Raw genomic sequence first — 13,604 nt, 5'->3', positions numbered from 1 at the left:
ATAAGGACAAGCTCTGAGATTAAAAACCTGAACATAAAATAAATGATAAATATGATCATCACAGAGAAATAAGTGACTCCTGGGCAACAGAAAGATTTGGACGTAGCAAAATTGCTTATGTTAACATATTTGAAGAAAATTATGGCTACCAAAAGAGAGAGGAGCAAGAGATGAGAGAGACAGATTCCCAATGTGAACAAGGTATGCGGGGGGTGGTGGTGGGGGGAGACCAGACACACCCATGTGGACCTCTCTCTCCTTGGACAATGCTAATCCTGTTGCAGGGACGGCACGCAGGCTATGAGTCTGACGCCATGGACCACGTGGGACCATCCCTGTGCTATCCTTCTTCATTTGTGAAGCTCCCCAAAATCTAACATTGCAGCAGGTCTTTTCATGCAATTCCCAACATAAATACACACACACACACACACACACACACACACACTTCTTAGACTTCTCCTTGTTACTAACTTCATCAACATGTTTAGTGTCTTATGAGTAGTTGATAAAAGTTGGCTTTCCCATAGGAAGATAGTAAACACATGTTGAGTATTTATATCGTTATCTTTTTGTTTAATCCTATTAACAACCCTCAAAGCTAGATATCATTATCCCATAATCATGTGTAACCTAAATGTCCTCTCCTCTTTTAGTTTACAAGCTGCAGAGAAATATTCGGTTTCACCAACGACCACTCAGATTTATAACTCAGCCCCTCTATAATATCCCACCCCCCAAAACAATCCATTGTCATAAAAGCATTATCAAACATGATGACGCTTACTGATGGTGTTTGGGAGGAGAATAAAGAGGAGAACTGATATTGCATTTATGTGAAAAACAAAATCTCCCTTAGACACTCCTCTTCTCCACAGTCAGCTCCTAGCTCAGATGCCAGTGGAACCACCTGAAGTTGCATGATACAGCAGCCCAGTACAACTTAGATCTGCCTTGACTCTGACTCCCAATTTGCCAACTCTCAACCATTCAAGGTGCTCAGTCAAAGCCAAACATTCTCCTGGAGCTGTGGTGTCCTTGAGAAGGCAATTTAGGTGCCATCTTTCTCCACTTGAGTATTTTCTTGCCGCTCACCATCCCTTCCACGTATTATTTATTTCCTTGAAACACATATGGGGCTCCACTTAGGAGAAATTCTGGTGAATGAAGTTGTCTTCATTCCCTTACAAGTAGTTGGGACTGTGAGCTTCTGCTTTGTCCAGATTGCCTCCATCTAACATTGAGATAACTCAAGTGTTAGGAAAACACAATAAATGTCCTAATCGATCATCATTTCTGGGACTGAATTCTTGGAAGTGAGCAGCTGAAGATCACAATACACTGAATTTGAAGAATGCAAAATTAGATTACCCTGTAAAGTCACTGGAGGGCCTCCAGTCAGCATTTCCCTAGTAATGCTGGAATTTGCCATGTGCGTTTCCTTCCACCTACGTGAGAAAGGAAAGTAAACGCAAAAGGGAAAAAAAACCCAGTAGTACAAGACAGCACATGATTCCAAATCTAATCTTGAGATGCAGAGGAGAACTTCTGTAGGAGCTTTAGAGCGAACCCCAGCAATCAGAGAAATGCATAAAGACTTCTCAGTGGTAGTAGATCTTGAAAGATGGCTGGAGAATATACGACACATGAAGAGAACATCAATATAACAAAATAGGCACAAGGATTTTTTATATACTTTCCATACATTTATTTCACTGGGGCTGGGATGACTGTCCAAATCAGCTCATCCAATTAGGGTTTTTAAGTTACTTGAGGGGAAGAGACTATCTCTATCAAAATTGCTTACAATCATCTGTTTTCAGACATGTTTAATTTTATTATTCTTGATGTACTGACGATATCCTTAAATCTTCTCACCATCTTTGATCTTCCAATCCTATTAAAGTTCTTCTACTTACTCTACTGAAGTCATTTTGAGAAGATGTGTATGAGCCAAACAAAAATTGATGTATTCTCATGCGACTGTGAGGCAGCTCTTCTATGAAAGGCACAGTGGCCACAGAATTAAATGGATTCATCAGAGAAAGAACCAAGCAAGCAAACCTGTCATTGACGATTGCAATCCTTACAATCAGCAGTGGATAGTTAGATACGCAAGAAATTAGAACATTTCAGGAACAGAGAATCATCTTTTCCCAAAATAAATCTAGCTTAAGCCTAGGATTATTATATGTTACTTCTCTGCTTCAATTTCCTTTTTTCCTCCTCTCCTCTTCTTCCGTCTCTTTTCTTCTCCCCAATCCTCTCTATAAAACAGAAAGAGAAATTATTTTGTGGTCAGACACACATGGGCTTGAGCATTACTATCTGGCTAACCAGGAGCAGAGTATTTCACCTTCCAGAGCCTCAGTTCCTGACAATTGCAAAATGAGGTTGATAACATCAGCCATTCAGGGTTGCTGTGCAGGTTAAATGACAGAATGTAGGCAAAATGCAAAATTTCTAGCAAGGGAATATGTACCTTTGACACAGTAGCTACCCTGGAAATAGTATCTATTATATGACAATTAATAGTAATTGCCATAGTAGTGGTGGGTTTTTTTTGTTTTTATTTTATTTTTTTAAAGATTTTATTTTTTTCCTTTTTCTCCCCAAAGCCCCCCGGTTCATAGTTGTATATTCTTCATTGTGGGTCCTTCTAGTTGTGGCATGTGGGATGGTGCCTCAGCGTGGTTTGATGAGCAGTGCCATGTCCACACCCAGGATTCAAACCAACGAAACACTGGGCCTCCTGCAGCAGAGCGCGTGAACTTAACCACTCAGCCACGGGGCCAGCCCCCATAGTAGTGGTGGTTTTAACATTAGTAGAAATAAACTTTTGTCCAAGACATATGGTACTCTAACTAGACTTGTTACAATTTCCATTAAAATTTATACTTAGATGAGATCATAGTGTTCCTGAAATATCCTCTCCTACTCACAGCAGAAGTTCCCTGGGAAATATGACAACACCTGTCAGATGGACGTGTGGCCCGAGTTCCTATGCCTGAAGTGAACCAAAGCTCTCTATTTTGAGGGGCACGAGATCCAGCGGCAGAGAGCTTTCCAGCCAGATATCCTTCCTTAGACTGAGCAGCATTCTCTCTCCCTCCTCGAAGTTTCCATCCACTAGTCCCAGTTTTGTGTCCCCTGGGGCCAAGCAAAATGAATCTACTCACTCTTCTTCGTGACAGCCCCTTAGAAATTTGAACAAAGTGATCATGTCACCTCAGAGCATTCTTTTCTGCAAACTATACACTCAAATAATTTCTCCATGTGGCTCAAATTCCAAGCCCTTCATTGTCCTGAATGTCAATGTGACACCCAAGACTGAAAACTCTAACGCCATCTATGGCGGAATACAGAGAACAGAGAACCATCTATGATGTGCACTGTGAGTTCATCATTGCAGCTAAATGAGTTGCCAATCTCTTTGTGTTGAAACTTATCAAGTGTATGATTAAGTAAAATATCCAGATCTATGATGTGCCTCTGTATGTGTGTTTGCCTGGGTAAGTCGTATATGTGCTTGTGTACACGTTTCCCTCTCTCCCTCTCCCTTCTCTCTCTCCTGCTAGAGAAGATCCTTGTAAATGGCTTCAATTTCACATGAATATTATGAGAATTAAATGGGTTTACATGTAAACTGCTTAGAATGGTGCCTAACCCACGTAAGCACTAAGTGAATGCTAGCTGTTATTCTTATCTTATCCTCACACGCATTGGTACAGTCCATTTGCCAAGGGCTGTGATAGATTCTGGGGATACAAATGATGTATAAAATATGGCCCCTACCCTTAAACAAATAAGAGTCATGGGAGAAAATTTTTTTTAATGATGGGTTAAGTAGTGTATTGTAATTAGGCACGTGGTGCAGCGTATGGAACACAAAGGAAAGATATTACGTTCACACTGGTGGTTGCGGAGAGGGAGGGACAAGGAGTATCAGGGAACTATTCCTGGAGGTTAGGATACCTGAGCATGGAGTTTTCAAAGAATAAATTGGAATTAGCCAGAGCATAAAGCGGCAAGCTTGTTCTAAGCATAGGGGAACAGTAGAGGATGATGCTATGGGCATTTGGAGCTCGGGAAGGTTTGATAGGTTTCCATGCATTTGGCTTCAAGATCTAGATGCATTGTAAAATGCTAAACGTCCAATTTACAGGAGGTTATCATCCTATCAGACTGAATGCTTGTCAGTCTACCTCTGAGAAATACCAAGGTGTACCAGAATGAAAAAGCTGTATGCAGACACCCAAGCTGCACAAGGTCTAAGCTGTACGATCTTGGCCATGCAGTTTATCACCTGGCATTGTAGTTTCTTCATCAACAAACTGGGTGTAATGAGACTTCACAATAATATGAGGAAGGCATCTCCCCTCTAGGAACTGATTAGGATGCTGCTGCCACTACTGCTGGTGGCGTTTTCCATTTATGACATGATCTTTAAGACAGACATTGGCCAAATAAAACATATAAGTATTCTGAAAGTCACACTGTTAACAGAGAGAAAGTAAAAGATGTTTATCATGGAAAAGCAATTACTGGGTGCTGGGCATGAGGGTGAGAAACAGGGTTAGGAGGAAGGGGGGGAAAAGACTGTTATTTGCAGCTGCCTTTCTGCTTTGAAATCATACCTTCTATTAAGTGATGCTCTGACTAAATTTCTCTACTTCTTCCACCAGAATCTTTTGGAGATACACAAACCTTTAGCCAAAAAAATAGTCTTCTTCATTTTAGACACCTGCCACATCTAAAACAGTTTTATCTGGTGATTGATTATTTTGTCGCGCATCTTCCAATGTTCGCATCTGTGACTCGTCTGACTTGAAGAAATCAGGCTGTCTGGGTGCATTTCCCCGCTTCGGGTGATGTAAGCCAAGCTACAGGAGGAGAGCACTTCAGACTGCAAACACCCTCGGCAACTTTTGCTTCCTTAGATGAACATTTCTTAGTCCATCAAGAATTGCTAGTATTAAACACTAAATGATGACTATATGTCCCATTGCAGAGAACTATTGATGCGATTTGGGCCAGTTAATGGATTTCACTTTTTATCTATTTTCCCTCCATATTCTAGACCGAAACCTCTTTTGAAGAGTTGGCGTGACGTAGGTGATTTTCGTTCCTCCTCTTCTGTCCTCATCCCTCTTCCAGGATTCCTTCTTCAAACGTCCTCTTTGGCAGTAAATTTAGCACACATTTATTGAACACCTACCCTATGCCCGTATGTTTGAGATACAGTGATGAAGTATCAATAATTGTTGGCCTCTAGATATCTCTTGCAGAGAGACAGGGGTGAGACAGACAAGCATAGGAAATAATACACCGTGGCAAGATCAAATTATAGACAAGACTCTCTGTGGGAAGGGAAAGGTCAGGGGGTATTTTTCTGAAATGTTTGATCCTTTAGCTCAGTTCTGAAAAATGAAAGATAATGAGGAGTAGGAGGGAGAGGAGAGGGGAGCAGAGGGAGAAAAACATTCACTGAGTATTTATGATATTCTAGGCACTGTGAATTGTCATCTTCCTAAGATTCAATAATTCTCTGAAGCAGGTACAGATGTTATTATCTTTTTACAGTTGTGGTAAACTGAGGCTCACAGAGGTAAAGGGTTTGCCCATAGCAAGGAAGGGCCATAATCAGAATTCCATCTTGGGTAGCTCAATTTCCAAGCCCATTGGCTATGCGATGGAATTCTGCTGCCTCCCGTGATAGGAGCAGAGAAGGAGAAAATAGGGATAGACAATGATGTGGACAACTCAGTCAGGAAAGACAACAGGTGAGAATCCTTGGATGTCATCAACAGCAACGAATTGTTGACAAATGGCCCTGAGTGGCAACATCAGGGGACCTGGCTGCCCTTTGCACTGAGCTCTGGGGTAAAGTGAATGCTTCTGAGTGTCTTCTGGCCATTATCACTGCCCCATGTCCTATTTTACCTGTGTCTCAGGACAGGACTTCAACTGACACAGAATCAATATAAATGTATCCTTTGGACAAAGATTTACAAAAACTGTGCCTGGAGTGATCGTAATCAGTAATCATGGGCTTTTCGAGGGAGAGAGAAACACACAAGTCTTTTGGACAAACCTCTTTGTCTTAGACAAGAAGTGGCTCAGAGCAAGGGAACTATTTGCCCAAAGCCAGAGTCCAGAATCCTGGTCTCCTGCTCAGAGCTGAGTGATTTCTCTTTTTAACGAATTAAACCTCAGGTGACACTGCCCTCCTGACTCAGGAGGATATTTGTGGGCACAGGAAAGGAGAACAGCCTAATGCCCAAAATGCTTTCCTAAAACTGCAGGTTGGAGAACCTTATCTCCCTCCCCGGGTCATCCTCCAGATGGCTCCTAGTCAATAATAAGCTTGAGACAGTCGCATGAGAATGACCCTTGACATCTTTCTTTCTCTCGCCTGCTATAACCAATTCAACACACAGTCCTGCTTCCATTTCCAAATCACGTCTAGAACACGCCCCTTCTTTGCTGCCACTGCCTTAGTCCAAGCCAGCAGCCCTTGTCTCCTGGTAAACTGCAACCAGTCTTTACACATCCATTCATGCTCTCAGTTAGCCGTAACGCTCTTTGTCAACAAATACAATCAGAACACTCCTGCTTAAAAAAAAAAATTCCACGACTGCCCACTGCATTTGAGTCAACGGTTCAGGATTCTTTCCTTATCCTACAAAGTCCTGGCTTATCTGTCTCTGTGTAATTCCTCAGAGCTCATTAAGCATCAGTCTTACTGATCTTTATTAGTTCAGCAAACGCTCCAAATTCCATCTCGTCTCAATGCCCTTACGCAGTCTATCCCTTCCATGGAATGTTCTCTTCCTACACTTATCCCAGCTAACCCTTCTGCAAATTTTAATTCTCAGCTTAAAAAGAATACCTTTAAGGAGTCTTCACTTACTTCTCCTTATAACCTCTCCCATATAAATTAGTTCCCCAGTTATATTCCCTTGTAGGCTCTGAGCAATTAAATCACATTTACTTATTCATTTATTAGCAAACTATTTGACTCTGAGTAAGCTGTTGAGTCTCTGAGCTTTCCCGTCCTCACCTAAAAAATGGGCATAAGAATACTTAGTCTGTAGAGTAGTTTTAAGGATTAGAATTAAAGTACTTAACAGGCATTCATTGAAAAGCTATTAAAAGTGTTATTCTTAAATTCTACCCATGCCCAGAACAAAACTCTGTCCAATGGGGAATCAATCACAGCTTAAGCCCAGAACTAAGGTGACTGTCAATCAGAATAGAGAGACTGTATGGAATATTGTTTCCAAGAAGAAAGCTCTTGAGACACCTGTGTATCATACCGCATTCTGTTCTGACCCACGTGTGCTCTGTGGAAACACTATTAGTTCTCAGCCACCAGAGGCAATCGAATAGGGAGAGGGAAATACACACAACAGCTAGAGAAAGCACTGAAGTACGCACGGCCTACATTGTGTAATTTTATCTATCTTAAACTGAGAGCACTAAAGAGAGACTTTTTAAAAAGCTTTCTCCATTGGGTAAGGATGATTTCTGCCTTCCTCTTCTCAGCACTGATAGTCAACGTTTCAATGTTCATGAAAATTGCAACACAGAGCTCTCTTAAATCCTGTTGTCCAAATTGTAGACTATTTGCAAAGTAAGCCAGTATCAATCTTGACTAACATTTCCAATGGTTCTCCTGGAGTGCAAACACATTTAAATGTGCTTATTCACAAGTTTAAAAAAGAATGTAAATGTATGCACATACGAACATTGAAATAGCCTTCTGTGAGGCATTTTAATAAGCCAGTCCCTCAGTCCATACCAACAAACTAGAATTAGCTATCAGATGCAGAACTGTCATTCTGCATACCTGTAATTCATTTCAGGAAATTCATATGTTCTAGAAAAGTTGTCTGCATGCCACCATTTTGTAAATTGGATTATAGTTTTAAAACACCCAAGAAAGTAGCTATTTTAACTAGCTTTCGAATGAAACCTTTGGTAAAGTGAAGAATCATTTTTGTAATGTGAATAATTGGCATCATTAAATTCGCTTTGTAAACAAAGGACACTCGTACCTTGTTTAGATTCAAGTGAATGATCCATCTGCTCTTGGTTTGGGGATTCATTCACTCAGTTAGCATTTTCCATGTGCTTACTATGCATGTATTCATTCTACAAATATTTACTGAGTGCTTACCATATGTCTGGCACCGTATTAGATGCTCAAGATACGGGAGTGAACAAGAGAGATGATGGACTTTGCGCTCTTAAAGCTTGTACTCTAGTGGGGCAAGATGACGAATAAAAACAGCTAAATAAAAATATGCAATACAATTTCAAGTAGACATATGTGCTATGAACAAGAATAAAGCATCTAAAGGGATAGAAAGCGAGGGGCTACAGGGGACTGGAGTGTGGAATGGTGCTTCTGCTGATGGGAAAGCCAGGGAAGTCCTGGTTAAACTGGCAAAACAAGGGAGCAAGCCATGAGAAAGAGTAGAGGCAGGGTGCTCCCGGCAGAGGGAACAGCAAAAGCCAAGGTTTTGAAGCTGGAGTACACTTGTGTGTGGACAATAGCAGGACGGTAAGTGTGGCCTGATTCATCAAGGGCGAGACTGGAAGATTGGCCAGGTGGCCAGCTTATGTTGCACCTTCCAAGCCATGCAATGGAGGGAGGCATGAGCCAACTGTTCTCACCACCAGCAGAAGCAGGAGGTGCATGGCCCTCAGAATCCACAGATTTCTGCCCACCAAGGAAAGAGATGGTTTTTTCCAAACAGATCAACATGTTTATATCTTTTTTCTTATACCCTCCTTTTTCCTCTCTTGCCTTCTCTGCTGCTATTGCCCTTCCCTCCCTCTCTCTCTCCCTTCCTTTCTTCCTTCTATGAATATTTATTGTGTACTTACTGCATTCCAGGCACTGTTCCTAGGGATCTGATGAACGCCCTCTGCCTGGGGTATAGAGGAAAGTTCTCCCTTTTCCCCACATCCCTCCCCATCATATCAAGACTAGAATCTGTTGCATGAGCTTCTCCACTGAAATGCAGGCAAGTGGGACAACTTGTGAGTCAAACACACGTAGGTTGGAATCCTAGCTCTAATACCTATCAGTTGTATTATTCTGGGCAGTCCATATAATTTCCTTGTTGTCTTAATTCTCTCATCTGTAAAAAAGGAATAATAATACAGACTTTGAAGGAAGTTTTTGAGAATTTCTAGTTTTATATATGTTAGTGATTATTTTTATTACATTATTATTTATGCTTGCTTTCTTCCTTTCCAACTTGAATCTCAAAGTAAACAAAGGCTTCATATAATAAGGCTTTGTATAAGGCTGAAATCATCTTCTGAGATTCTGTCTCCCCTAGTGTTCTAGAACATCATATTCATGATTATAGGATACAACCCAAGGGATCTGACAGCCCAGGATGACCCAGAGGGGGAGCATGATGGAAAGCTGTTTCTGCCCATGGGCGACCGTATTAAATGGCCCCAACTCTTCACCTATCCACACCCCCTACCATGCTTTGCCACTATGAAATTCCTCTCACTTAAAAAGCAGATCATATTTCTTTACCCCTTAACCTTTGTTCTGGCCATGTGGTATGCTTTGGCCAACAAAATAAGGTAGCAAAGAGAGTTTCCAGCTCTAAGCTTACACCTTAAAAGGCCCCGCAAACTTTTGCTTGATGGCCTGTGCAGTTGCCATCGCCATGCGAATGTGCCCAAGCAAGGCTTAGGAGGAGGGTGAGAAATACAGGAAGCTGAACCAAATTGCCCTAGCCCAGCCCAGTCCAGACCAGGCCAACCCACAGATGTATGAGAGTAAATAATTGTTATTTTAAGTCACTGAATGCTGGGACCATTCATAATCTAGTATTGTTATTGTGGTAATATTTGACTGACATACTAGCCTTAATTTAATCAATACAGTTATTAATTAAAATGATCAATTAATCAAATATATTTATTGGATTTCTATATTTAATACACCAGGTGCTGGGGATACAGATATAAATTAGAAGAGTATCATCCTTGCCGTTGGGAAGCTTATAGTCTAGGTAAGGGGGAAAGACAAAGAAATGCTACTGGCAAGAGTTAGAGAGAATGTTTCCGAGACAAGGGGATGCCTGGAGTCAGCCTTTAGCCTGAGATGATTGGCTGACTGGTCCTAGTGGTGGGAAGGGGAATTGCATCTATGAGATGCTTTCATTTTAATGAAAAGTAGGACTTAAAAACCCCAAAATTTCAGCTCTGGAAGGATCCTCCCCAGAATTCATTTTGAGTTAGCTCTCGTTTACTGTTAGGGGAACTGAGGCTCAGAGAAAGGGAATGACTTATTCAAGGTGACTCAAGGAATTTGTGGCTGATCTAGGACATGAACCGAGGGCCCCTGCCCCCAACGTTGGCACATCTAGTTCTATATGAGCCGAGACAGGCCTCAAAGTGTCAGTAAATTTTGAACTGCCATAATATTCTTGACCAGAAGTTTTATTACTAACACCGTTTAAGATAAGATTAATCTCCATCCTTATTATAATTCATAATTGTAACATGACTTTTTTGCTCAGGTGATTTGAGGTGTGATAATCAGACCTCATAATTAATAATAGTAATTAATAACTTTCATTTATTGAGCCTCTGCTCTCTTGCTTTAGGTATGTGGGTACATTTAATTCCTGCAACAATCTAGGCACAGACAAGGAGCCCCAGTTTACAGAATTAGAGACTGAATCTCAGGGAGATAAAGCCTTTGCCCAAAGTCATACAGCTAGTAAGTGACAGAACAAGAAATCAAGCCCAGATCAAAGGGCTGTGGTCTTCCCACTTTTCTCTGCAGACTCTGCTATGGGAATCTCCATCTGCAATGTCTGGCTCAGAAATGGCATCCCTGTTCCATCTTTCTCCACTTCGCCCTCTGCCTGGGGGAAGAATGATAGGAGCCCACTGCAATGTGATAAAACGATCTCCCTGTTTAGATCTTGCCTCACTTTTTACACCATGTACCAAAGGATGCCTCCAGAGCAGGAAGCTTTGAGAAGGCCTGGGGGAGCCTGGGGCTTCTAAGTGGAAACAAGGAACTGACTCAGCAGGGCCTGGCTATCTTCAGAGTCTGAGGACAGGCACATCAAAGGAATGAGAGCCTGGTACCTTTGATGGAGGAACCAACAGGAAATTATCAGCCTCGTGCTGACAAGGACAAAGACAAGAAAAGGCCCATTTGGGCCTCATCTCTGTCTGGATTGGAAGAGGCAGGAAGCAGAGGGGACTGCAATCCTGGCTCCAGAGCAACCATGAACCCTGGCTTCCTCTGACGAGCAAGGTGAAGGAAAGGTGAGGCAACTTAAGATAAACACCCAAACTTTGGGCTGCCTGGATGAACTGAATCTTTTAATTCAAGCTGTCAGTGGGTTCTTTTTTTCTCTTTTCCTTTTTTAATCGAAACTGTAGTCACACAATACTCCACCCAAGTGCCTGATATGGATTTCTAAGACAGATCCTAACATAGTCATAAAAACTCCCCTCTGAAATGTGCACTTTGTACTGTGTCTATGTGTAGGTGTGTTCAAAATGTCACGAACTGGAATGCCTAACTCTAGTTCCCAGGAATTAATCATTTAGAAGAGTGAAAGGGGGGAATTAACTTGCTTTAACACTTAGAAGACTCTCCTAAGTAGTCGCCAAAGTAGAATTGCTGAATAAAAATATGGTTATCTTTCCATAAGAACTAGAACTCTTTTTTTTTTTTTTTTTTTTTTTACATTTTTCTCTCTAAAATTGCCTTGCAAAAAGTTTTCCCACTGGGGCTCAGCTGCAGGTCACAGATACTCTGGGAATAAAGGCATGAAAGGAAATTTCTTTTTGCCTTTTTTTTTGGTTACAGTTCAATGATTTTTTGTAAATGTATATATTTGTGCAACCACCATCATTATCCAATCTTAGGATATTTTCATCACCCGGCAAATTTCCCTCATGCCCATTTGCAGTCAATTCCTGTTCATCTCCTTAGCCAGGACCATCATTGGTCTGCTTTCTGTCTATAAATTTGCCTTTTCTGGACATTTTATATAAATGGAATCCCACAATATGTGGCTTTTGCATCTAGCTTTTAGCAGGTTTTTAAAGTTCACTCATGACGTAACACGCATCAGCATTTCATTTCTTTTTAATGCTGAAGACTATTCCATTATATGGATGCCTTACATTTTGTTTACCCACAGCTGCTGGACATTTGGATTGCTTCCAGATTCAGGCTACAATGAATAATGCTGCTGTAAACATTCAGGTACATGTCTTTGTGTGGATACATGTTTTCAGTTCTCTGGAGCAGAATCCCAGGTGTGGAATTGCTGGCTTGTGCAAAGGAACACTGACTGCTGTACACTGGGCTCCATCTGATTCAGGTGTGCAGTGTCTGGGGCAATCTAGCAAGCAATTGGCAACTTACTTTTTAAAATCCGCTGATGCTGTCATTCACAAAAGGGATGGCCTAAAAGAAACAAAAAGCAGTTGTCATTTGATGAATTCTGAACAGAAGGCAGAGGGCAAAGGCCAGCTAATGTCAGATCACAGGTGACCAGGCTCACCCTTGAACTTGCCTCCCAAATGGAAATGATGCAAGTTTTCTCATGGATCAAGAGATGTCCTCACTATCACAGATCCTGCACGACATTGTGTGTGTGGAATTAGACTGACATGGTTCACATGGATAGGATGAGAAAATTTAGACAACAGTTAGTTGCCAAACAAGAGCAAAGGCCAAGTATCTCTGAGGGAGAGTGGGACCCTCCTGCCTTCTTTCCTGGGTAACCTCCTTTGTAAGAGGAAATGGCAAGGTCAGAGCACCATCACTATATTGTGGCGGGGAGTGTGGAGGCTTTAGGAGGTAGCCTCAGGGGACTTTGGGGGGTGGCCTGCGGCATATTCAAAGTTTTAGGGCTTAGAGAAGACGGAAGAGGCAGATGAAAAGAAAGGACCAAAGCGGTTGAGAGAGGAAGCAAAGCAGAGTGAAGAATGGGCTCAGTCTGGGTCAGGTACCAACCTGGGGAGGTGGCCTCGCGACTCCCTCGCCCGGGGCATGTGTATGGAGGGGGGAGGGGGGAGGGTTGCCGCATCCAGTGTCCAGAGGCTTGACACCTTGGAGGCCTTTAGGGGAGGCGGGGGTAGAGGAGCAAGGGAACCTCACAGCTGAAAACTTGGCGCACCCCTCTCCCAGCCGAGGACTGGGAAGTTTAAAGGCCATGGCCACTCGGAGGACGAAGGATGCGTCCGCTCCGCGCAGGACGCCGGAGGGAGGCAGCATCGGGCGCCGCCGGCATCCCGGAGTCGCCGAGAAGAACGCGGGCCGGGCGGAGAGGCTGGAGGTGGGACCCGGAGAGCCTCGCCCCGCCCGCCGCCCCCGCGCCGCGCGGATCCCCCGGAAGCTCGGCGCGCTCCCGGACCCAGGGCTGGAGGCCCGGAGCCTGAGGGCGGGGTTCGGTCTCCCTCTCTCCTGGCTCTCCGTCCCTTCCCCGTTCGCGCACGTCCGAGGCTTTCTCTTCCTTCTTTTCGTTAACTCCTTTCCGTTAACTCCTCTGGGCCTGCTTGCCCTCCGCGTCCCGCTTGCCCTTCTCCTT

General features: G+C 42.8%; 1 long non-coding RNA gene across 1 annotated transcript; it reads right to left on the bottom strand.

The window, feature by feature from the left end:
- Positions 1 to 561: 561 nt before the first annotated feature.
- LOC139082202 (uncharacterized) lies at positions 562 to 13,468 on the bottom strand. Its single transcript, XR_011537955.1, has 3 exons — positions 13,031 to 13,468; positions 12,437 to 12,478; positions 562 to 2,267 (listed from the first exon to the last, which is right to left on the bottom strand). It is a non-coding gene; the product is annotated as an uncharacterized lncRNA (long non-coding RNA).
- Positions 13,469 to 13,604: the final 136 nt, after the last annotated feature.

The sequence above is a fragment of the Equus przewalskii genome, chromosome 3 (genome assembly GCF_037783145.1).
Source record: "Equus przewalskii isolate Varuska chromosome 3, EquPr2, whole genome shotgun sequence".
Taxonomy (NCBI): Eukaryota; Metazoa; Chordata; class Mammalia; order Perissodactyla; family Equidae; genus Equus; species Equus przewalskii.
Note: the sequence above shows the minus strand (reverse complement) of the source record. Positions and strands in the feature narration are given on the sequence as shown.